Raw genomic sequence first — 25,806 nt, 5'->3', positions numbered from 1 at the left:
TGTACGTTCTTTCCGCGGGAACGGCTTATGTGGAGAAAACTAAGACGGTCCAAAGTATCGATCTTTGGCACCAACGTCTCGGTCACGTTGGGTACAATAGGCTTGTCTTAATGATCGAAAAGTCTCTTATAGCCGGAATACCGAAGATGGATGTCCGGACAGGTGTGGTGTGTTCCGGTTGTCAACTCGGTAAGGCTCACGCACAACCATTTGAAAGCTCAAGTTATCGAGCCACGAAACCACGGAGCTAATTCATACCGATGTGTTCGGTCCGGTGAAACAAGCTTCAATAACGAGTACGAAGTATATGATTACATTCATTGATGATTTTTCTAGATACCTTTGGGTATATTTTATGAAAGAAAAATCAGAAGCTTTTATGAAATTTAAAGAATTTAAAAGCGTGGCGGAAAGGAAGACCAAGATCAATATCGAGTGCCTCCGATCTGACAACGGAGGCAAGTATACATCGAAGGAGTTCGATGAATATCTAAAAGAGTGCAAGATTAAACGCCAATTAACTTGCTCAAATACTCCGTAACAAAAAGGAGTCTTCGAAAGAAAGAAGTGAGCCTTAACCGAGCTCTCAGGTAGCATGATTCACAACAAAAATGTACCGGGTTGGTTTTGGGCTGAGGCCATGCGAACTGCAACCTGTATATCTAACCGCTTACGACAACAAAACATGAAGAATATATCACCGTTTGAAAAGTTGTTCAAACCTAAACCGGAGGTTAGTCATATGAAGGAGTTCGGGTGTGTGTGCTATGTATTCATACCGAGCCATCTTAGACACAAGATGGAAAAGAAAGCAACAAGGTGCATCTTTGTTGGGTATGACCCGGAACGAAAAGGGTGGCGATGTTGTAACCCAGATACGGGGAGAGTATATGTTTCTCGACACGTTGTTTTTAACGAGATGTCGTCATGGTGGTCCCGAAATCGAGAAGTGTTACCAGATTCTGAAAAATTGAAAGAGAAGCTTGAAACCGAAGTAACTTTCAATCTTGGAGAAGTAGAATCAGACAACAAGAAATATGGGTCGGACCATGTCGAGAACATCGGTGTAAGGCCCTGTTACCGGTACCTCACATTGGACGTTGGAGTTACTTATAAACGCAGTTCTAAATATCAGAGTTAATTAAAACCTTACGCGTAACATAAAACTTTCATAAACATTACATATCAAATCATAAACATGTCTTAAAACATTCTTCTTGTCTTTTCAAAATCAAAACATAACTTATAAAACATAGCAGATCTTCAGATGCCAGGCTTTTATTCTTCTGCCATGTGTCCCGCTCACGTCAGTTGTCGCATCCTACTCACCTGCGTGCATACTAAAAGTCAGCTACGCTGAGTGAGTTCTAGTTAATCATACATCATACAATACATTCACTTACCTTCAATCATGCATCCGAAGATACATAATAATTACTTTACTAATTTACTTTTATTTCATACTTTCACACATACGTACATACTTTATTACGTTCATACTTTATAATTACTGTCCATTCTATCTCAGATATTATTAGGGTCTGGTCCCTTCCTTTTCTATCTCAGATATTATTAGGGTCTGGTCACTCTTTCCTTTGTCTATCTCAGATATTATTAGGGTCTTATCCCTTTCTTGTCTATCTCAGATATTATTAGGGTCTGGTCCCTTCTATCTCAGATATTATTAGGGTGTGGTCCCTCTTTCTTCATCTTCGTACATATCGTCTTTACATACCCATAACATACATACTTTCTTTAATCTTTCATACATATTCATATATTGTACATATATCTATCGTACACATTCATCTATCATAAACATACCTCCCTTGTTAGCATGTGCAATATCCGAAGATCGTTCACATACCGACAAGCTTTCATTCACATTTAAGATATACATATATAACATATAAACAATATAAGGCATACACTTATCAGTTAAGGTAAGTGTATTAACTATCACATCGAGTATGCACAGAGCCCAAAAAACATAACAAGGAAATGGGGCTAGAATCTCACCTGGATCTTGTTGCGTTCACCGTTAATAGGAATCCCCTTCTTTAACTGAACACGGCTAACTGTTATTTATACATGTGTGTTAATCATCCGCATACTAATTAAGTGGGTTATATAGTTTGCCTATGTATCATCTAAGTTGGGCTTGCTGTTAGACTTAGGATAAAGGGGCCAGCTTGTTAACTATCTGGGCCCAACTGGACTCAAGCCCAAACCCAACAGAAAACTAGTCAGTCGAGAACTCTTGGCAGAGAACTCAGCTCGTGACCGAGAACCATGGTCTTGACCGAGAACCCCATGACCGAGAACCACGTGGCCGAGAACCACCTGGCCGAGAACTTGGCCGCCGAGAACTCTCTTTGGCCGAGAACCCGTTTTGGCCGAAGTCTTAAGTTGACCGAAAACCATAAGGGTTGACCAAGGATCTTCACAGTTGACCGAAAACCCCCAGTTCAGCTTTTTCCTATCTTAGGTTCCCACCTTGCCCAGCTACTTGTTCTAAGGTTCAAATCATGAACCTTTTTCCCTTTATTATCATCACCCATAATTGTTTTACACTCGATAGTAATCCCTCATCAAGATCTAGTCTATTTTAGGTATAAAGTTTGGACCTTTAATCCTAAAACGTTCTTTAAGCTAGATCTAGGGTTTCATTCATGAACCGTATCTAACCATGAGTCCTTTACGTCCATATTAATCATCAAGTTTGAAGCTTTATGATTTATCTAGACCCGATCTAGTCTATGTTCAATTTTCATGGCTAACCGTTCATAAAAATGCAAGCTTTAAGATCAAGAACATACCTTTATATGGTTACTAGGTTACGGCTAGCTTGTTATGGAGTATTGATCTTGTATCTAGCTTGAATATCTAGGATCTATCAACAAAGGTTCGATTTTTGATCTCGGCTCCTTGTTCTTGCTTGCGGCCGAAATGGAAAGATTTGTAGGTGTGTTTTGGTGTTTAGAGAGAATAAGATGGATAAGTTGGATGAAAATGGAAAGATTTAGGGTTTAAGGGGTATTTATACTCCCTTATGCCCATGGACCTAAGGCCCATCTTTCCTTTTTAGTCCATGATTAATTATCTTTAATTAACTTCCTTATCTTTCCCTTTTTACCGTTGTACCATATATCTATATACTCAAGTAACTTGTCCATTATAGGAAATAATATTTAAAATATTATTATTTGAAAATTCGGGATGTTACAATCGGGCCAGTCGAAACTGAAGATTCGACGGACTCTGCACCAAGCCGAAGTTCAAACCAAGGCCCATGGCGAACTGGTCGAAGTCCCTCGGCCCAACAACTCGAACCGTCGAGTTCCTAAGCGCATGGGTTAAGGCGATCGAGTCGTCAAAAAAACCAAATCCTCGGTATGCTAATGTGGTAACTGTGGAGAATGAAGATACTGAACCGGAATCTTTCGAAGAGGCAAAAGAAAACAAAAAGTGGATAGTGGCGATGGAAGAAGAAATCAAAGACTTAGTGACGAACCAAACTTGGGAATTAGTTCCCCTAGTAGATAACGTAAACACGGTATCGTGCAAATGGGTGTTCAAAATCAAACGAAAAGCGAATGGATCGGTCGAGCATACAAGGCACGTCTTGTAGCTCGCGGGTTTTCACAACAACACGGGCTCGATTATGACGAGACATTTAGCCCGGTTGCCAAATTAACCACGGTTCGGGTATTACTTGCAATCCCAGCAAGTAAGGAATGGAGCATGTGGCAAAAGGATGTGAGTAATGCTTTTCTGTATGGAAACCTTGATCATGTAATTTACATGGATCAACCGAAAGGTTTTGAGAACAAAGTGCGCCCAGGTTATGTTTGCAAATTGAAGAAGGCGTTGTACGGCCTAAAACAGTCACCAAGGGCATGGTTTGGGAAAATAGGAGAGTTCCTAGAACACAATGGTTACGTGTCTACCGTAGCCGATACTAGCCTATTTGTTCGGTCAGAAGAAGACAAGGTGGCGATTGCCCTAGTTTATGTTGACGACTTGATTATCACGGGAAACTTAATTACCGTGATTGATCAGTTAAAAGAAAATTTGTGTACCCGATTTCACATGAAAGACTTGGGAAGGTTAAGTCATTTTCTCGGATTAGAGTTCAAGTATGAACCGAATGGGGTTGAGTTACACCAACACAAGTATTCAGTTGAACTTTTAAGTAGGTTTGGCATGGCGAGTTGCAAACCGGCGATTACTCCAATGGAAACCAATTTACAACTTCGAGCAAAGGAATGAAAGGAGTTGACAGATACAACTATGTATTGAAAATTGGTGGGAAGTCTTATTTACTTAACACTTACTAGACTGGATATCACGTATGTGGTAGGAGTGTTAAGTCGGTTCATGCAGAATCCGAAGAAACCGCATCTTGATGTTGTTAGAAGGGTGTTACGGTACGTTAAAGGAACACCTAGCTTCGGAGTCATGTTTAAGAGGGAGTCAAGAATCGAATTGGTTGGGTATTGCGATGCTGATTATGCCCGTGACTTGACTACCAGGAGGTCGACAACAGGGTACGTGTTTTTTATTGGGTCAGGAGCTGTAACGTGGAGCAGCAAAAGGCAACCAACAGTTTTGTTATCCACAACCGAAGCCGAGTATAGAGCAGCAGCAATGGCTGCTCAAGAGTGTGTGTGGTTGGTACAATTGTTGAAGGACCTAAATCAAAATGTCAGCCCGAGTGTGAAAATTTATTATGATAATATATCATCAATAATGCTAGCCGAGAATCCCACATTTCATGCAAGAACGAAACACATAGAAGTTCACTATCACTTCATTAGAGAAAAGGTACTCAAGGGTGAAATCGAGTTGGAGTATGTTGATACAAACAATCAAAAAGCCGATATGATCACTAAACCGTTAACTAATGTGAATATGGTGAAGTTTTGCAATGATCTCGGGATGACGAACGCAAGTGTTGAGAGGGAGTGTTAAACGAGCAACACTTGTGGGCTAAAGGGTGGTTCGGTTCGATCTCAAAGGGGTGGTTTGGAGGAGATCATAACTAAAGGACTTAAAAAGAAAACTAAGTCATACTTGGTGGCTAAGTTTCCTTAATGGATAAGTCTTTTTAGTATCCATAATGGATAAGACTTTTTAGTATTGTTAATATCCATAATGGATAAGTCTTTTTGGATTTGTTTACTGTTTCACTTGTTTAAAACGGAACAATCCTTTGACTCCATCATAGACGAATACTTAAACTGAACCGAGAACCAAGGGCAGCTGAAAATAAGTATAATGGAAAATAGTAATGCTAGAAACATCAAGAACTAAGTTGGACGGGACCCATAACCCAAGGATGCTGAGAACCTTTAAAAGCCGAAAACCGGGAGTTGCCGAGAACTAACACAACAAAAACTAGAAGCTTAGGACCTAACAGCCGAGAAGTCTTTGTAACCGAGAACCCAAGTGGCCGAAAACCAAGGACAACCGAAAAATCTTGAATGGAGAGAAAATCAAGCAACTGAAAACTCGGGATCACAATATCTTTCAAAATTTGAAAGATATGCACCAATATTTCTCTAAGCAAGTACCTAGAATACCGAAGAGGGTATCCAACCTGTTCTTTTCTTTGAGTGCACCAGCAGCAACAGACGTCCAAAAGCCTAAAATCTAACACAATCTTGAATCTCTTGATTTCACGAACCGAGCCTAGAATATATCTATAAGCTCCAATACCAATTGTAAGTCCTGTGGATGGATCTTCCAATATGATATTAAGTAAACACGCTGTTAGGCGGAAACTAACTACGTGGTGATTCAAGAATAAAGATTAAATAAAGACGATTAACATAGCAGTATGACTTCAAAGTACACACATATTATGTCGGGTACTTAAGTCCCTTAAACAAACCGATTACAATACTATATCTTGTGATGTCTAACCCTAATCGATAATAAACATAACTATATATATGGTGTTTATAAGCCACATAAGGTCAAGCCCAATCTAAGTCTAAAACCCAAAAGCCCACCAAAATCCCTTGAAGGATTTCAGTTATCATAAACCACAAATACAAAAGCATAAACCACAAATATATCCCATCACCAAAATTTTAGAAACCGGCAATTTCGATCGAAATAACTAAAGTTTAGGAGAAATGCTTTCTGAAAGAGAAGTGTGGGAGATCAATAAGGAATGTCGGTTATATCAATTAAGTAATTAAAGACAAGTTTATTATTCATCCCTTTTTGTTTAGTAGATTTACAAAATATACCTATTAGTTTTATAGCATTTTAAACAACATATTTAAAATTTCATATTATTTATTAATCAAATACAATTTAACTAAATAGACAACAAATTGCCTTTTGTATCTGGTTTACAATTGCCTTTTATTTTCTTATCTTTTTTATCAGTTATTTCTGTTTGAGTAAACGAAAAAATTTTATACTCAATATCAATATTTGTTTGATTTGATCAAAAGATATCAACAAAATCATTATATTATTAAGCAAATAAGTATGAATAGTTTCATAATATCGTTAAGCAAACAAATTTGGATTATATTGACCCGACTCTTTGTAATCCGACCTGTTTTAAACCACTTGTTTTAACCATATCTTCCCCCCCCCCCCCTCATAAAATATCCTGATTCGCCATTGCTTGTGCCCCGTCATTTTTTCCGTATGATTTTTACATTAATAAACTAGGGATTTACTTTAACAGTATAGTTAGCTATCTTCTATACTACTATCAATACAAAATTCTAAAAATTTATTTTGCAAACCTGGAAAATAAACTTGTATCGAAATTCCTCCTGGTTTCTTCTTGGCTTTATGTACTCTACTCCTTATTGAATACCTGACATGACTCAAAAATTCTCAAACCGACCTACTCTTCTATTTCTGATGTCTTCGATTTCGATTCTACCGAACAACCTTTTGCCACTCTTTTTCTTTGATTCGGTTAAAGCCTTTTGCTATTAAATAATATAATTCAAAAACTTCAGTTCTGATTTTTTTTATGAAAAAAAATCCCCTTTTGAATTTAATTGGTTTCCTAACAAAGTCCGTTTTGACTTTTTTCTTTTAATTTGCAGTTTAATTTTAAAAGTCTTTGTTTCACTATTTCTTTTCCTTCTCCAAACGATACTTTTCCTTGGCTTTTATTTTCTTGATTTCTTTTCACCACGCATAACCCGTATCTCTAGCCTTTATTTCTTTCTGGTTCCACACATCCGCTTTATTTTGATCGCTCTCCTTGCGATTTGGTTTCTTAACGACAAATAATTAGACAACAAACTCGGTGTTGTTTCTATTTCACAATAACTAACAATACTAAGAATACATCGAACCCTTTTTGTTTCTGATTCTATGAATATCAAAGTGCCCAAAACGTCGTCGCCTTTTGCAGTATAAAAATTGACAAAGGGTGTTACAAGTGAAAGTATAAGGACCGAAAGTGCAAAGTAATGATTCTATAGTTTGGTTTACTTTTTTAGTAGTTGTAATTGTATGATGGATTGAATTATGGTGTTAGAGAGTTATGTGATCATAAGAATGAAGGAACGATCGTTGTGTTGTGACAGTTAATTAGGGCAACGACTCAAAAATCTTTTAACCACCATATTTACATCTTGACCATTTAAGATATCAACTTCCATCAAATTACATACCTTAATTAGGGGGCACACACATTTAGTCCATATAACATTAAATGGTCAAAAACCACATAAATATTTCTAACAGAAAAATCTTCTCTATGTTCTCTTTTCTAAATTTTGAGCTATTGGTCCTATCAGAGCTTTCTGGTCTTCTCTGAAATGCTCTCCGGTGACCACTAACGTGACAATTCACGACGAAAAATATCAATTCAAGACAACGATTTCCACAATGACTTCACAAAACCATAATTCCGGAGAAGCGACGACCACCAGAAGTCAAGATTCAACCAAATTCAAGAAATTTAACGAACACTCAAAGAACACAAGTCATCTCTGTTCAATTTCGATTCATTGATCGAGAATTCTTGCAATTTGCTGAAAATCTAAGAATTAGTAACTAACAACAATGACACAGAAATTAAAAGCAATCATTAGTGAAAACAGGAGCAATTCCAGCGTAATGAAGGTGATTTTTATCATAATGAATATCAAGAAGGTGGCGGTTATTATAGAAGTGACAATCGCCTCACCGAACTTAAATTCCCAAATTTCAGTGGTGACGGCTTGGAGGGATAGTTGTGTAAGCTGTAGTAATACTTTGATACGGATGAGATTCGTGAGAGATTGAAGGTCAAATTTGCAGTCATTAATCTTGATTGGGTTGCATTACAATGGCACCTAGCGTTTTTCTAGTTAAGGTGAGGGATAACCAGAGACTTATATGGTCTGATTATGTGACATCCTTATCTATAAGGTTTTCTGATATACTTAATCATGATGCCATGGGGGCTTTAGAATCATTGAAGCAAACTGGAAACCTACAAAATTTGTGTCAAGAATTTGAACTATGGATGAATTGGTTCTCATGAAGTGATGAATATGCCAAAGTATATTCTTGAGAGCTATTTAACCCGAGATAGGTTGTCCGGTAAGATTTCTTAGACCCAGTGACTTACGTGAGACATATTTATTGGCTAGAATGCAAGACTAATCTAATCATGTTATTCATCCTCATTTTAATATTAAGTGCAATATCCTACTGTTACATTTTTACCAGTGCAACAAAAGGATTTCACAATCCTAGTACTAATAAAGTATATCACTATTCTACACCTAGTTCTAATACATAGAATTATAAAAGATTGTCACCTAAAGAGTATGAAGAGAAAAGATCTAAGCGTGATTGCTTTGAATGTAAGAAGAAATTTACCCTCGGGAATGTATGTAAGTCTAAACCAATGTTTGTGATAGATATAAGCGAATCTGAGAATTTGGAAGATGATGATATAGAAGAAATTGTATATGAATCCAATAATAGTAATAATCCAAAATTTATTTGAATGCTATTATGGGTGTATCCTTATATTCTTCTATGAGGGTAAAAGGATCAACTAGTAGAAAAAATTACACACCTTAATTTAGGATCTACCCATAATTTTTTAAACCTGAATTTGGCATTAAAACTTAAACGCCAAATTGTTCAAGTTCCTTCTATGAATATTACCATAGCTGATGGTAAGAAGATGTTATGTACCCAATTGTGTGAAAAGATTAGATGATGATGCAAACTGGTTTAGGGCTGATGTGTTGTTAATACCGCTTACCAGTTAAGTGGTTACAGACTTTAGTATAGGCCTTAGTGATGATCGGATTCACATGCCTCCATTGTATATAGCTGCTTTTGTCGCTACCCTATTTCCTGATTTGTTCTTCGTGTAACCGCCAACGATTTCTTCCCTTTGATTTCTCATATCAAATATCTTCAAGAACTTTAAGATCCTAATGCGAATATATTCAAGAAATTTAAGAGTATAGTGCTCTTATAGCAATTGTTACCAATTGTTAACCAGGATTGGAGGAACACAAATTTTGACAGTAGTAATTAAAGAAACAATATAAATTGAACAATAATTTTGTTGATTGACCGTTACTTTTGTTCTTAGCATTCGACCAATTTATACTATTTATACACTAGCTAAATGCCAGCGCGATGCTGTGGGGTGCGCGCTCAACTAGACATTGAATGCATAGTCATTGTTGGTACATAAGTCACCTGATGATAGTGCGCACATAGACCGAAATTTGACGCGTAGCTTTTGCAAGGCCAGTTGTGTGTAACCGAAGACTGAACACGCGTAACCGGACCAAAAAGCACAATACTGAAATTAAAACATGCTTAACCAACACCATGTGTGTAATTCATGCCGATTACCGACGCGGGGCGCTGGGTAGAGCGCTTACCAAGATTCGACTATGTTCGTTACGTGGTGCTGGACAGGCATTTATCAGCCCAGGTACATGTAAACAACAACATATGCGTAACCAATGACCAAAATCAAGAAGCAAATATGAAATATACAATAACTTCAAATAAATCATTGTTTAAACCAACTTGTTTTGGCTCCAAAACCGTTCCTACTTGACAACATTCTAACCTGGCCCTATTCTACTCGAACTTGTACCAACCTGAAGGTTATTAACCCTTTTTTATATCGGCTCGTTCTGACCCATATCCAGTTTTATAAATAACCCGGGCGCGCCGACTCGACATGTTGTCAGTTCAAAATGTTAATCACGTAACATGTTAATTGTCACACCCCGACCAAAGGAGGCGGAACATGCGGGGATGCAACGGATTACCCAAATACACAAGACACTATTAAAGAGATAATATTTAATTAACTCACTTTATTTCATGAAATCAATAAAAGATTACATAACTTGTTCATACAAAACTAATTTAATGCAAGTAAACAAATATATATTATTCGTTTTGCTAATATCCTAATAGTCTTGATAACGTTTAGCGTCAAGTCCTCAAATCAACAAAAGTCGAACATGTAACATTGCATAAAATAGAATTTGTCAACATAAAGGTTGGTGAGCAATTTCATAGTTTTTGAACAATAAGTATATAATAAGAAATACCACAACTTGCATACGAAACAATAAATAATAACAATTTAGATAATATGAGATCGCTAACACATTAGTGACACCTTGCTATAAGGGGATGCCAAATAGACTAGGATTTAATATTTACCGTTAATAAGAATACATTAACGACACCTTGCTATAAGGGGTTGCCAAATAGACTAGGATTTAATAGTTACCATTAATAAGAATACATTAACGACACCTTGCTATAAGGGGATGCCAAATAGTCTAGGATTTATAGTTCAACCAAAGCGGTAAACACATAGACATATAATCATATAAGCATAGAACACCAAATCGAGAAATTATTTAAGTATACAATAAAGTTTGTGGTTTAAGACTCAAGTATATAAAACATTTTAATTTGAATATGCAATATCACCCTCAAAACGAAAGAAAGAAAAACGGGGGATGAGAGTACTCACATTCAAGTAATAAACTTGATCGGTAAAATGACGGGTAACCGGAAGGATGAGGTTCAACGAGAAAAGTCTAGGTGGAAGGAAGTCTTGTATTAGAAAGGTTGTCTAGGTAGTCTTTACATAAAATAGATGATAAGAAAATGCAACAATTTGAAGTGTAAGGTTTAAAATGTAAATATTTAAGAAAACATAATAATAGTCTTTAAAAATATAAGTTTGCTCGAAACCGGGTTAAAGTATCTAGCCTTAATATTTACTCAACCTATGTTAAGTAACAAGGTGGGTAAAAATGCAAGAATGCAAGTCCCTTTATAATATAGATACTAAAACGGGTTTTAACGAGTGTTTCAGGTTGTTGGTTCGGGTCTTGATAATTGGTCAAACCCAAAGTCAACTTTCCAAAATAATGAATGTTATGAGATAACTCAATAAAATTTGATAAGACTTAACCAAGTATGTAGTTCTATTGTTTTAGAACTAACAACGTCCGTTAAGCGAGTGTTCGGTTTTGTCGGTCCAAACTTTGTTATGAGATCAAGTTGGATCCAACATCCCAAATACTTTAATAAAATATTTAATATCAGTTTGTAAATATTTTTAAATAAATATACAAGTCTTGATAGCTAAAAACACATTTGTGTGTCTTAAGCGAGTGAAAATCGGTTTAGTTTGGTTTGGTTTGGTTTCGTTTCCATCTCACAATAAGTTCATAGATGGTTTCCACATGCCCAAATATCAAAGAACTTGTATAATAACTTATAAATGATGAAACTTAAGTTTTACAACCAAAAAGTTAACAATAAAGTCTTTAAACGAAAGTTCAGTTTTCGGTTCGGATCTAGTTTCGGGTTAAGACCGAGGCTAGAATCTACAAACCCATAACCATAGAACGTGTATAAATGATTTTAGAAGTTTAAATCTACATAAAACATGTTTAAACAATTATTTAAAAAATCAGTAAACAAAGTTCGGTTTATGGTTTAGAACTTTTTACGGTTAAACCGAGGCTAGACTCTTCAAACCCATAACCATGGAACTTTATAAATATTATATACAAACTAAAATTAGCATGGTTAGTAAGCAATAAAAAAGTTAGATGGTTAGATGCGGAAAATATATAACAAGGACTACGAAAGTCCTCCATGTAGCCTTGCCTTACGAGGCCCGAAACTTAACCGACCGAGGCCGGAAAAGTAACCACCATAGGTAACAAGGGGTGTATATTATATATATGTTGTGCCATATACTTCAAGTATTAATTTAGGCTAAGTAAGCTAATTAAAATTAAAGAACTACATCAGTTTGACTTTCTAAGTCAAACTTAACATAAACAATGAAAAACAATCTTAAAGATCTTTGATTGTGAGTGAGGAAAGAGTTTATGAGCAGGGATTAAAGTAGGAAATGGTCTTGTGTTTATAGGACAAGGTTTGGGGGGTTATACAAGAGGTTTGGAGGGTAAAAACCGGATTTTGGATAAAGAAACAAACAAGAAAACACAAAAAGGCATATCTGCAGGTTTGAGGCCGCGCTACGTGACCCCTTGCCCCTTACTGGCCGCGCGGCGCGGCGCTCCTAGGGATGGGGTTGGTCCAGCTCATCTTGCGTGGTTCGTTTTGCGTTCCAGAAGTTCGTTTTTGATGTAACTTTAGCGTTTTAAAGGCGTTTTCGAATTCGTAAAAGGGTTTTTTTCAAATTGAACAAGTGGGAATGATTTAGTAACATAAAATCCAATATTTTATATATTTGAAATGTTCAGGATATAAATTGGGTCGGTTTACAACATAAAAACAAATACAAGATAACCCAAAATTGAAGAATGTCACAGTATTCCCAACTTTTTGGAAATTTCATCCCGAAATTAGAATAAACTAAAAAAAAGGTAATTACTAATGAATGTCGCTTTTAGTAAGACAATTGCATAAAAATTTTTAACCAAAAGAATAACGTCAAATCCTTGCATGATTCGAAAAGCGCTACAAATGAGAAACATAATTAAGGCACTTATATATATAGGATGTACCGGCGGCGTATCCACCATGCCCTTATCATAACTCGCATTTCTACCATTTTTCCGCTATCATTCCCCGGTCTAAGGTATCGCACACAAGCGTACTTACTATGGCTTCCATACGAGGATTTCGATAATAAGTGTGCACCCATAATTATTTAGATCGTCGTATGGTCCACTTAGTTCGTTCCATTGTGTGGTTTAAGAGACATATTTATTTTGAAATCTTTAAATAATAGATACGTAAATAAAATCTGTTAAATTTTACCAATATTGACAAAATAATACTAGCAGTTGAAAAACTTTTGGATTGACTTTTAAGTAAGTAGGAAAAATTGGATAAATAATTGAGACAGCTAAGAATCTTAAAATATAAACCAAGGTAAAAATAACAATTCGGTTTAAAATAAGTAAAGGCGATCGAATAAATAAATAAAATAAGATTTTAGGGTGAACAATATGAAGTGAGATTTGGAGTCAAAAGTCATCAACATAAATGTTTAAGTCTATAAATCGAGGTACTAAATAAAATCGATAAATGAAATCCGATAAGTTATGAGAAGTCTAATAAATGGACACGTAAAGTTGGGATAAACAACTATACAATTAACAATAACATCGTACGATGAGTTTCACACGTGAACAAACTTGAGGTTAAGTATTTGATGATGTGATTGCGTGAAATGTGATAACATGAGAATTAGGTGAGTGCTATGGGGTGATGTATACATGTATAAAACTAAAAATAAATATAATTTTGATTAAAAAACCAAATCGATGAAATGTGATAAAATGTGAATACGACCTCTATTGTGAAGTCATTTACATAATCATGATTATAGTAACGGTTTCCAATAGCGCCAAAATTTGCGACAACCACACCTAGGCCGTTAATAGCTTGAATGAAATGATGTAGAATTATGCATAGAATCGTGTCTTACTTGAAAAGTATAAATTCTCAAACGTGAACAACATAGTCATGAAAGTAACGTTTAAATGCAAACGAAATTTTTAGTGAAAATGAGGCTTTGAAAGTAGTACACCAATTGTTATTGAATAACTTGGATTTGGTCATGAATAATCAAAACACAAAATGAAATCTGATGTGCATAAAATTACCATCGAAACATCTCATCAATTGAAAAAAAATTGTAATAATCGTGAGACTCAAATTAATGACGAAATATGTAAATCGCGTGTCATATACCCTTTTGAAAATAATAGAATAAATTGAAAATGACGTCTTAAGTAAAGCCGTTTTATTGTTTTAAAGAAAATGTATATAATAACAAAGCATCGCGGTGACGCATAGCTAGAGAGATATTAAATTGCTATCAAATGAAAATCTTGTAAGTTAAATTGTTAAAGGATTTTAGCATACGCAAGGATGTCGCGATGATAACAAATCATGAAAGAAACAATGCTTGTGATATAAGGAGTAAAAATTCGCATAAACCGTTATCGAACAAAATTCATGTTACTATATTTAGTGTATGAAGCATTTATGAGTGTGTCCCAAAAAAAAGATTTTGTAACAACATGATCCTTGAGTTTATGCAAAATATTGAAAGTTGTAGCTTGTTATTGAATAAATCTCGAATTGACATTCAAAACAAAACCTCGTATTTATAAAGTTATTATGAGATTATCACCTTAGTTGACAATATTTATAATCTTTAAACACGCATATAATCGTTTAATAATCTTTGAAAGTAAATCCTCATAATCGAATTTTGTTGTCATGACAATATTATATTCTACAAAGATGATTTATAACATATGAGCGTAATACGTAAATCGTTATTCTTGAAATAGTTTATAATTTAAAAATAAATATTTGAGCACATGAGGTCGTTATAAATACAATAGTTGTATATATATATATATATATATATATATATATATATATATATATATATATATATATATATATATATATATATAAATGAAAAAAAAATTTAAGGAAAAATGAAGCTTGCGTGAGTATGGAGAGATTTTAGGCTTCGAATGGTGAATGGTTTGGAAGTTTGGTGAAGAGTGAGTGTGTTTCGGTTGGCTTGCGTAGTTGGGTTTTCTTGAGTTGGGTTGATGGGGTTTGTTGAGTTTAGGTCGTTCGAATGGGTTAGGCTTAGATGACTTGTGTGAGTAGTGGTTGGGCTATTTGGATAGGGTTTGCTTATTTGAGCTCGGGTTAAGTTGATGGGTGGGATAAGTCGACCTTGACTAGTTTGGATTGAATTCGGTCTATACATATATTTTGCAAGGAGTGTTTGGATTACTATTTTTATTTCAAACTCTATGGTTGGATGGGAACGGTGTGGCGATGTGGTTTGGGATTTGACATAGCATGGGTCGAAGGACTTGAGTCATAGTTAGGTAAACTTTGGTTTGTATATGTTTCGAGGCATTGGTGGATGTGTTTGTCGGTATCTTTGAAGTATTAGGATGGTGAGTTTGATAGGTTTTCATGACATAAAGATTTTGGTGTTTAGGGCTTTTTGTTGGGTTGATGTTGTACATCTTGGATTTGCATGGGATTTGAGTCGGTGAGTGTATACTTCGGATGTTAGGTTTCGTTCCTATTGAGGAAAGATTTGAGTATGTGGGAAAACTTTTGAAGTGGGAGGATGGTTTGATTTAAGGTGATAGCTCGAGATGGAACACGTGTGTTTAGAAGCTTGGGGTTGCGTTTAGAGAAATTTTGACTAATAATAAGTATTAAATTGAAAATACCATAATTTATAAATAGTGATTGAAACATCCATGAAAATTTTGATAATTAAAATTACAAGTTAATATATATATAAATATATATATTTTATAGATAGAATTTTGAGATCTAAGCTTATGAATCCCACAATTTTTTTTTACTAAAACTTTTCCACTAACATGAGAGTTGTTACGATACGCCGGGTCAGCTTAGGTTGTAAAATAATTTACAAGAAAAATTTTGAAATAAACCAACCCGCGTAACGTAAATCGTTCTTGAAAATGCTTAAAATTTAGTAGTGGAAAATATCACGGAAAAACTAAGAAAATAAGGTTTGCATTTTGAAGTTTATTGTAAAATTAAAAGTCGATTGTCATGAGGAAGCAAAATAAATTTTTATAAATATTAAAATAAAAATTTGCTTATTAGGAAATTAAAATAAGTGAATTGAATGTCGGAATTTGTTATGAGGTATCAATATGAATAATGAATGTCATTTTGGGAATACAAATTTGCGTAATGAATTTTTTTTTACCAAGTTCGTTATTTAATATCGTGTAACGAAAATATCATGGTAAGTTAAAATGATCGTTATTGTAAATTGATAAATCGAAAATAAACGATTTTTGTCTTTAAAATAGATTTTCTATGAAGTTTTGCATGAGAACTTCAAGAAAATTACAAGCTATAAGTTTGTGAATCTCTTGAAAAATCATGACAAAACTATCATAAGAAATTTAAAACGAGGAAAATCGTATGATGTAGTATATTATTGGTGAAAATTTATAATGAACCAAGGATTGCATAATGAAAGTTGTTATGAGAATAGATTTGGGTAATGAAAATTCTACCATGTGTATTATATAATATAGTGAAATTAAAATGTCGTGAGAATTTTAAATAATCGACATTGTGAAATGATAGTTTCAAAATGAACGGGATTTTTATAAAAATAACTTTTTTATGAAATCTTGTATGAAAGCTTTTAAAGACAATTTAAAATCAATATAACGGGAATTTACTTGAAAATTCAAGGTAAAATTTATCATAAAACCTTTTTAGTAAGATGAAATTTATATGATAAAAATTAGGATTATAAATAGTCTTAATGAGGCAGCGGTAAAATGAAAATGAAGATCAAAACACGTTGATTCTACGAATTCCCGTGTTGAACTTCCAAACTCCCAAATTCCACCCAAAAGGCTAGGGAAAATGAAGAGAAAAATATTTATTTCTCAAATTCAAGTCTGACTTTTCCAATTACACATACTGAATATAAATAGATGTTTTAATACGAGTTGGGCCTAAAAAAGGCCATGGGCCAAACACAACCCAAAAAAAACATAAAAAGTGCTGAAAAAACATAAAAATGCCAAAATCTTTATTTATAAGGCGTTTTTGGGTTTCTGACAGGGGCCAAACCGACAAAGGCCGTTTGCCACAATGTGCTCCTCGTCTCAAGCTTCGATTTGACTGGTAATAGGGCTGAAACGGAGCTTTGTGGGCCACCTTTTATAGCGCGATCTTGGGCCTCCAAATACATAATAGCCCGGTCTTCAATACTTGAGCCCACATCACTTAATGAACAAAGATGACATATAAAAAAAATCATGATAAATAGTTCAAAATATTTTTAACATATATTGAAGAGATGACAATAAACGAAATTTTGTAATAAAATCGTGGTGTGAAATCAAAATGAGAAAATAACTTTACTACGTGAAACCAAAACATATTAAAATGAATCATAACGATCAAATAGAATTATATAAACGAGAATTTTGTGATGAGAATTTATATGACAAGGTAAAAAAGGAAAAATTGTTTAAATCTTTGAAATTTGTAAATAATGTCTTAAGATTTAAAGGTGGAAAAATCGGGCATGAACCACCATGACTTGATATTCCGACACTAAAAACCGTTTTTTTTTTACAAAAATATCTTGTTGGAGTCTAAACATGTGCACGTACAATCGCGTCTTTTTCATGTTTTCGACTCAAATAACGATTGTAACAAAAATAATAAATCGGAATACAACGTCATGTCAAAACACCAGTCCACGAACCACCATGGTTCTATTGTTTCAACACCGAAAGTTAGGATGGCGACCGGAACGCTCGCAGTCGACAACTTAAAGTGGTCATCTCATATGAGACAATCTTTAAGGAATTTTGAAGCACCGACATCCAAGTTAAGCTCATAATCCATAAAACATAATAAAACTAATGTTTTTGCGGTAAGGTAAGGATACCTTAAATTATTGTGAGAGTGTGTGTGTGTGTATATATAAAATTAAACAAAAGTAAGGTAAGGATACCTTAGAATGTTTTTAGTGTTTGTGTATATTTACGATTTGATGAAATAAATAAGTATATAAATAAACAAGTGTATTGAACAATCAAGTAGGGTAAACACGTATAGGCAACACATATAAGGACCCTAAAACAAAAACTATACAAGGTCGTTACGTCTAACCACTTATCTTATAGTCTTGTGGCTCTGATACCAATCTGTCACACCCTGACCAAAGGCGGCGGACATGCCGGGGTGCAACGGATTGCCCAAATACACAAGACGCTATTAAAGCGACAATATTTAATCAACTCACTTTATTTCTTAAAATCAATAAACGATCACATAACTTGTTCATACAAAACTAATTGAATGCAAGTAAACAAATATATATATATATATATATATATATATATATATATTGTTCGTTTTGCTAATATCCTAATAGTCTTGATAACGTTTATCCTTAAGTCCTCAAGTCAACAAAAGTCGAACCTGTAACATTGCATAAAATAAAATTTGTCAACACAAAGGTTGGTGAGCAATTTCATAGTTTTTAAACAATAAGTATATAATAAGAAATACCACAACTTGCATACGAAACAATAAATAATAACAACAATTTAGATATAAAATCCAATATAAAATCAGGTGGGGTTTTTTCAAATTGAACAAGTGGGAATGATTTAGTAACATAAAATCTAATATTTTATATATTTGAAATGTTTATGATATAAATCAGGTCGGTTTACAACATAAAAACAAATACAAGATAACCCGAAATTGACGAATGTCACACTAACTTTTTAAAACTAAAAAACTATGGCAATATCATACTCAAATTAAAGAGAATAAAATGCTCGTTTTTATGGTGCAATTTTTTTGAAATAGTAATAACGTGTGAAAAAGTTATGGTTGTTAAAAAGTTGTCGGCTAGTCGGTTTTGAATTAGGTGGTATGTGTGTAACTATTGTTTAAATTAACAAAAAAATAGTGAAGTTGAGGGACACAAGTTGTAAGTGTATTTGGAAAGATGAGTTTACGGAATACTTGTGAGTAAAGACTTAATTTCCCCTAATAACTATATTTTAGATGCAATGTGTGTTATATATAAAACAATGAGTTTGGCACCTCTTAAAATTTTAGAGGTCCCTAACTCATACTTTATGTGATTTTTAGGGTTACAATGTTTCAAACTACCTATGTATCTGACACATTATCTTGGTAGTTACCAAGTTTGATTATTGACACTCTAGATCTTAATCATTACATATACAATAGGATTTAACATGGAATACACTAGATCTTAATCATTACGTAATAAAAATGGCTTACACTAATTACACTATGACCCCTAAACTTTGGACTTACATGGATTAAGCAAATTAGGATTTAACATCGGTATCACGCAGTTCTGCATTTTGATCTATCACATACTCTCCACTTGATTAGATCCCACGATATGGTTGCCACACACTACAAATTATTCAATTTGATCGCTTCACAGAACCTCATTTCTTTCTTTCTTTTCTTTTTTTATCATGTCACATGATCAGTTTCCAATCTTCTTTTCCTTGCATATGATCATCAAGAGGCAAGATCTTCATCTCCGTCCTTTTTGCCTAGTCACGTGATGTTCCTTCATTTGGTCTATTACATACTTTCTCTCTTTCACTTTGATTTACTCAAAGTTATAGACAACTTTATGACATCTTGTAGTGTGAATCACTCATCATCAAAGTACAAGGGGTCATATTGTAAATAGTCAATGATTAGGATCAAAGTTAAATTGTCCCACAACCTAGGGAATTTTTTTGAAGAAACCAAATTGAAATTGGAGGCAATTCAAGAACGTGTTGATACATGTTTAGTCGTCTTGGTCCTTGCTTACTTGTTTTGGTCAACTTGTAATAGTTTTGGGGCTAGAATTATGAAATGTCCAATCACTAAGGGTGTCAGCGAATGGAGTTTGGGATGATAGTTCCATACGCTGAACTTGTCAAAGTATGAGGTTTGTTTTCTAGATGTCATTCGCTGGCCTGTCGGCGAATGCCTTGGAAAATAGGGTGCCCATTCTCTTGGGATGTTGGTGAAGAACCCAAGTTCTATATAGAATTGTGAAGTATGTTTACTGTAATGAATCGAGCTATTTTATGATTATCATGTCCACACTCTGTCCAATTTGCTCCTAAGAAACACACGGTGCACACACTTAACCCTAATCGATCATATTAACAATATCAAAGAACTAGATCCAAGATCTAATTAACTAATTAACCATCGTTAGCCGTTAAACATTGTTCCTCAAAACGAGTTAAGAACCAGTCAAGTTTGATTCAAGAAACATTGCCAAATAATGCAGATAAGTGTTTTTTATATTTCTTTATGTTTGATCAGATCGCTTAAGAGAAATAAATAGAAAAACATCCGGTTCTTGTTTTTATGGTTTCAATTAGAGAATGAAATTTGAAAAAAGATCATTTTGTTGTTTTTTATTGTTTTTCTACCAAGTAGAAAACGTGGTTACAAAACAAGGAAAGGAAAAAGTTTATTGATAGAGAAAGAAAACAATGGTTCATTGATTTGGTCAGGGGACTAAGATCATTAGCAGTAAGGCAAGTTTGATAATCATTAGTAGAAAGCGGGATTGATTACCAACATAGCGGGTTTGATCGAGATTAACGATGGAGAAGTTGGTTTGATTATCCACATCGTAGAAGTGGGATTGATTGTCGTTAGCAGAAGGTGGGATTGACTATTAGTAGCGAGGCAAGTTTGATAAGAACTAGTGGATCAAAGAAACCATGCTTGTTTTTTTAGAAATATTGTACAAGTATAATCACTAGAATTACTTTCATTTTGAGTTTTGAGATATAAATAAAGGCCTATCTGATTAGTACTAGAGGGAAGAAAATTTAACAACAACAAAGACAAAGAAGACACAAAAAATGGTTCGGTAGAAAGACAAAGAAGTTGCAACAAAAAAGGATGGATGGATATCCATGACTTTCCAATGCCCGATTTTTAACGAGATAAACTGTACCATTTGGGCGGTAAAAAATAAAGCACTCTTTAATGTCCATGAAATTTGAGATACAGTGGAACCAAGAGAAAGAACTAAAGTTGATCAAAAGAAGAATATTATGACAGTTGCATTACTATACCAAGCAATTCCTGAATGCATGCTATTTCAAATTCCTAATCATACTTCAGCTGGAGAAATGAATTAAAGGTTCAACATATGGGAGTTTATAGGGCTAAAGAAGTTCATATTTAGACACTCGAGTCAGGGTTTGAATCTCCGAAAATGAATGTTAATGAATCACTCGATGTTTATGCAAGAAATATCAATCAAATTGCAACACAAGCAAGATGTCTTGGGCATACGATGAATGATAAAAGATTGTTTAGAAATTTTGGGTTCTGTACAGGAAAATTTAGTTCAAATTCTTGCTTCAGTTGAAAATTTTCTTGATCTTAACATTATACCATTTCAAGATGCCCTTGGGAGATTAAAGGCTTTTATTGAACACACAAAGAAGAAAAATAAGGAGGAAGATGTGTCTAGTAAATTGCTATTCAGCGAGAGTAGATGAAAAAAGGAAGGATAAACACAAGAAGTGTGAGTATGGTGGTTGTGGAAACTCAAATCAGGAGGACTTTGGACATGGACGAGGGAAAGGTCGGATGCCGGAAAATGCTTGAGGCAATGGTGGAGTGCAACGGGACAAGAGCCACATAAGGTTCCACAAATGCAATGAACTTGGAGATTATAGGAATGAATATCCAAATTGGGAAAGGAGAGAGAAGTCGAACTTGATCCGGGATAAGAACGATGAGCTAGCGTTTCTATAAGCGGAACTTGAAGAAAATGATCGTAATTAACCTGGAAAATGTGGTGTTAATTACTCATCATCAAAGTACAAGGGGTCAAATTGTAAATAGTCGAAACTATGTTTAGTTATGTTTTAGAGCATGTTTGGGATTGTGTTTCAAAACACCTTATTAGCTTATTGGCTATTTCAAAAAGCCAATAAGTTAAAAGGTGTTTAGAAATCATAGAAATCATTTTCATTTTAGCTTCTTAAATGGGTTAAAAAATAGTTTTTAAAAGCCCAAATCCTGTCTTTTCAAAATGACTTCTTTAAAAAGCCAATTAGTTGTTTTTAAACTAATTGGCCTAGGGTCTAGGGTGTCATTAGGGAAGTTTTATAACTGTTAAAACACATGTATGTATATTACAATGTTGTGAAACGTTGTAACCCTAGAATCACACCTTTTGGTGATCTATACAAGGGTTCAACTTCATCGATCAATCATTCAATCAGATTAAAGTTTCAATAATATATAGTTTGTGTGTTCAATCTCTATTCATCTTATTTATGGTATGAAATCAATGGTAAAGATTATATATTGGGGCCGACACATCCTTTTTCATAGGATGTTGATTTAGCATTTGCTCCTTCAGGATCTAGCTGATCTTGAGCATCAATGGGGTTTGCACAAGATCTACCTGATCACAATCTGCCTCTACATATGTTGAGATATGTTATTCTAATATCGTTAATTTTATTGTTGAATATTAAGATTCTTTTGATTATAGGAGAAGCAGATCTGGCTATGATATCGATTTGCATTATTTTCACAATACTGCTATTTATTTAAACTATTCTTTGCATGGTTTTTCCTTAAATTTCCATAATAACAAAACCTCAACCTATATATTTGTGATAATTATAAAGTATTAAATGAATACAAAATATACCAATCAGTCTACATCAGAGTAAATAGTTGGGAAGAAGCCAACAAGAATTTTGGAATTGAAATTGTTGCTACAAAGGATATAGCTAACAATGAGAGTATGGTTATCCAAGAGTATGTCCATAACAAAGCTTCCTAACCTGCTAAGATAAAAAAAAATTAACTTGACCTAACTTAGTCTCACCATAGGATTAACCTGCGGTGTGATAATCAGTGATATGATAAAGAGATTGCAGGAGTAAGTGTGAAGAGAGAGTAGAGAGAAAATGGAGTGAATCAGAATCTGAATACCTTTGACTGAAATGTTCCTTTTATAGGTAATCGAAAGTTTTATCGGGGGAAGCTTAAGTTTCTTAAGGGGAAAAAGTCATCTCTTCTTTCAGCTTATGCAGACTGGGTGAATGTCATTTCCGTGCAACCTTTGTCCAGCCTTTGTCTATCATGTCATGACTTTTCCTTTATGGCAGATACCAGTTTTACGTTAGACATGACTTTTTCTGTCATTTACTGTAGCAAGAGCTTCCTGGCCAACTTAGGAATCTTGAAGGGGAAGCTTCGAGCTTCCCTGCCTGGTAGCTTGTGCGCTAGCTGCTTCTATATTCCTAAGCTTCTTTAGCTTATGAGTGGGTAAGGATACCCATGGCATCAGAAATCGTCATAAATAGAGATGTTTGTAGTTTGATAATGTCATCGTCTAATTGTCTCACAAAGGTGTTAGGAAAAGTTTAGCACAGTTGTTGCAAAGTGTGTCAAGTCATCTTTAGTACAACATTAAGTTATTAATGCCTATTTATCTGGAGACTCTGAGGCGATTACACAAGAATGCAGCTATTAGAATGGATTAATCGTAAACAATATTTGTGTATGTCCCATACTTTAGAAGATTAGCTGTCACAGTGTGTGCACAAGGGTAAGGTATGTACGTAGCCACGTAGATTGCAAATGTTTGGATGAATATATATAGTTGGAATACAGTAAAATGTTGTATGTTGATATATAGTTGTATCCATATTTCCATAGGCATTTCCTTAAAATCAAATGAACATACATAATGGCAAAAACATTAATAAAATAAAACATGTCTTATATCCATAGTTTAAATCTAAAAAAACTCTCCTGAAGTGATATTGCAATGTTTTCTTTTTTGTATATGCAAGAAGAAAATTGCGCGGGGAGATTTGGGTCTTGGGTAACTTATTATAAAACTTTTTTTTTGTTTTCATGTGAACCTATTTAATTTTTGTTTTCATGTTGATATATAGTTGTAACTTATTTAATTTTAAAAACAAACTTATATGAACTTACATCTTTTGACTGTTACAGTTCTTGGCATAGGCTTTATAACAATACTAGTCATCAAAAATCTTATGCTTAAAAAGGAAAACTAAAACGAGAAAAATTGCGAAGTACAATTTCAAAGTTGAGTTGTTTCTAAAGAATAATGAATTCTTAGCTCCAAAAAGGTACTCTTATGCACAAGTTGAGAAGATGACAAACTCATTTAAGGTTAAACTAGGCAAAGGTGGTTTTGGTACAGTGTACAAAGGGGTTCTAAGAAACCAAATTCCTGTAGCCGTTAAGGTTTTAAGTGAAGTAAAAGGTGATGGGCAAGAGTTCATTAATGAAGTTGCAAGTGTTGGTAGGACTTCCCATGTTAAAATTGTAAGTCTTTTGGGATTTTGTTTGGAAGGTCGTCAAAGAGCTTTAATCTATGAATTCATGCCTAATGGTTCCCTTGAGAGATTCATATACAGACATGGTTCTTCAAGTAGTAGCCAACTTGGGTGGGAGAAGTTGCACCATATTGCAATTGGGATTGCTCGAGGTCTAGAATACTTGTGTAAGGGTTGTAGCACACCAATAATACATTTTGACATTAAGCCACATAATATCCTACTGGATAACGATTTTGGTCCTAAGATATCCGACTTTGGAATGGCTAAGTTGTTCCGTGAGAAAGAAAGCAAGATATCCATGTCCCATATGAGAGGAACACCTGGTTATATTGCTCCTGAACTATTTTCTAGGAATTTTGGAGAGGTTTCCCATAAATCAGATGTTTATAGTTATGGAATGATGATTCTAGAAATGGTTCGTGGGAGGAAAAACATAGAGGTCGGAGTGGATCACACAAGTGAGATATACTTTCCTCATTGGATATATAAGAAGGTTGAATTGCGTGAGGAACAACTCGGATTGAATGAGATTGTGAGCGATGAAGATAACCATATTGCAAGGAAGATGATTATTGTGGGCTTGTGGTGCATACAAACAAATCCCTTGAGCCGACCGACAATCACAAAAGTGTTGGAAATGTTAGAAGGGGAGTTAGCATCGCTGGAAATCCCTCCAAAACCTTATTTGTCTTCTCCATCAAGGCATGTAGATTCCCCATCTACAGATTCAATGCATCCTCATTCTTCTACATGATAGGTTGTAACATATGTACATGTCATTATGTTCGTTAGCTCCTATAAACTAATAAACTAACAATGGCATGTACAACTGTTTATGTATTTGATGATTGTGCTATTAGCAAGGAGCTAGAATAGCATGTCATGAAAAGGTTTGGATTGTCATATGAACAATAGGACGACTTAATATGGCATTTTTTTGAAAAATGTGATTATTCGATGAAAGTTTTTGTACGAGTCAAACAGGATGTTGTTGACCCAGCAAATAATGTTCTTATAGTAAATTTTAATTAAATTAAAACTAAGTGGTTAATAGAATTTTATGCCCAAATTTTATTGGCCATATTCGTTATTTTGAAAACTACGCCCATAATTATGTTGTGTAAATCTGACATCGATTGATAACAGAGCCTAACTTGTCATAGCTTGACCAATGGTGAGTTATCATCGGGGCGTTACAATTGCTCATAACACATTACAATATTATAATTTACAATATCATCATTAAATCATATAATAACATGTTACACGTAATGGAATTTGTTTCAAACAAGTATAGTAAAGGATAACATTTTTGTCTATTTGTTAATTTATTAGGTTCATGTGACAT

At 34.4% G+C, this 25,806-nt stretch overlaps 1 pseudogene; it reads left to right on the top strand.

Moving 5' to 3' along the window:
- Positions 1 to 24,154: 24,154 nt before the first annotated feature.
- Positions 24,155 to 25,458, top strand: LOC143568915 (PR5-like receptor kinase pseudogene; annotated as a pseudogene).
- The last annotated feature ends 348 nt before the right edge of the window (positions 25,459 to 25,806 follow it).

Source organism: Bidens hawaiensis, unplaced genomic scaffold (genome assembly GCF_021521415.1).
Source record: "Bidens hawaiensis isolate Kalapana, Puna unplaced genomic scaffold, B.hawaiensis_p1.1 tig00024247_1, whole genome shotgun sequence".
Lineage (NCBI taxonomy): Eukaryota > Viridiplantae > Streptophyta > Magnoliopsida > Asterales > Asteraceae > Bidens > Bidens hawaiensis.
This window is presented reverse-complemented; position numbering and strand designations above follow the sequence as displayed.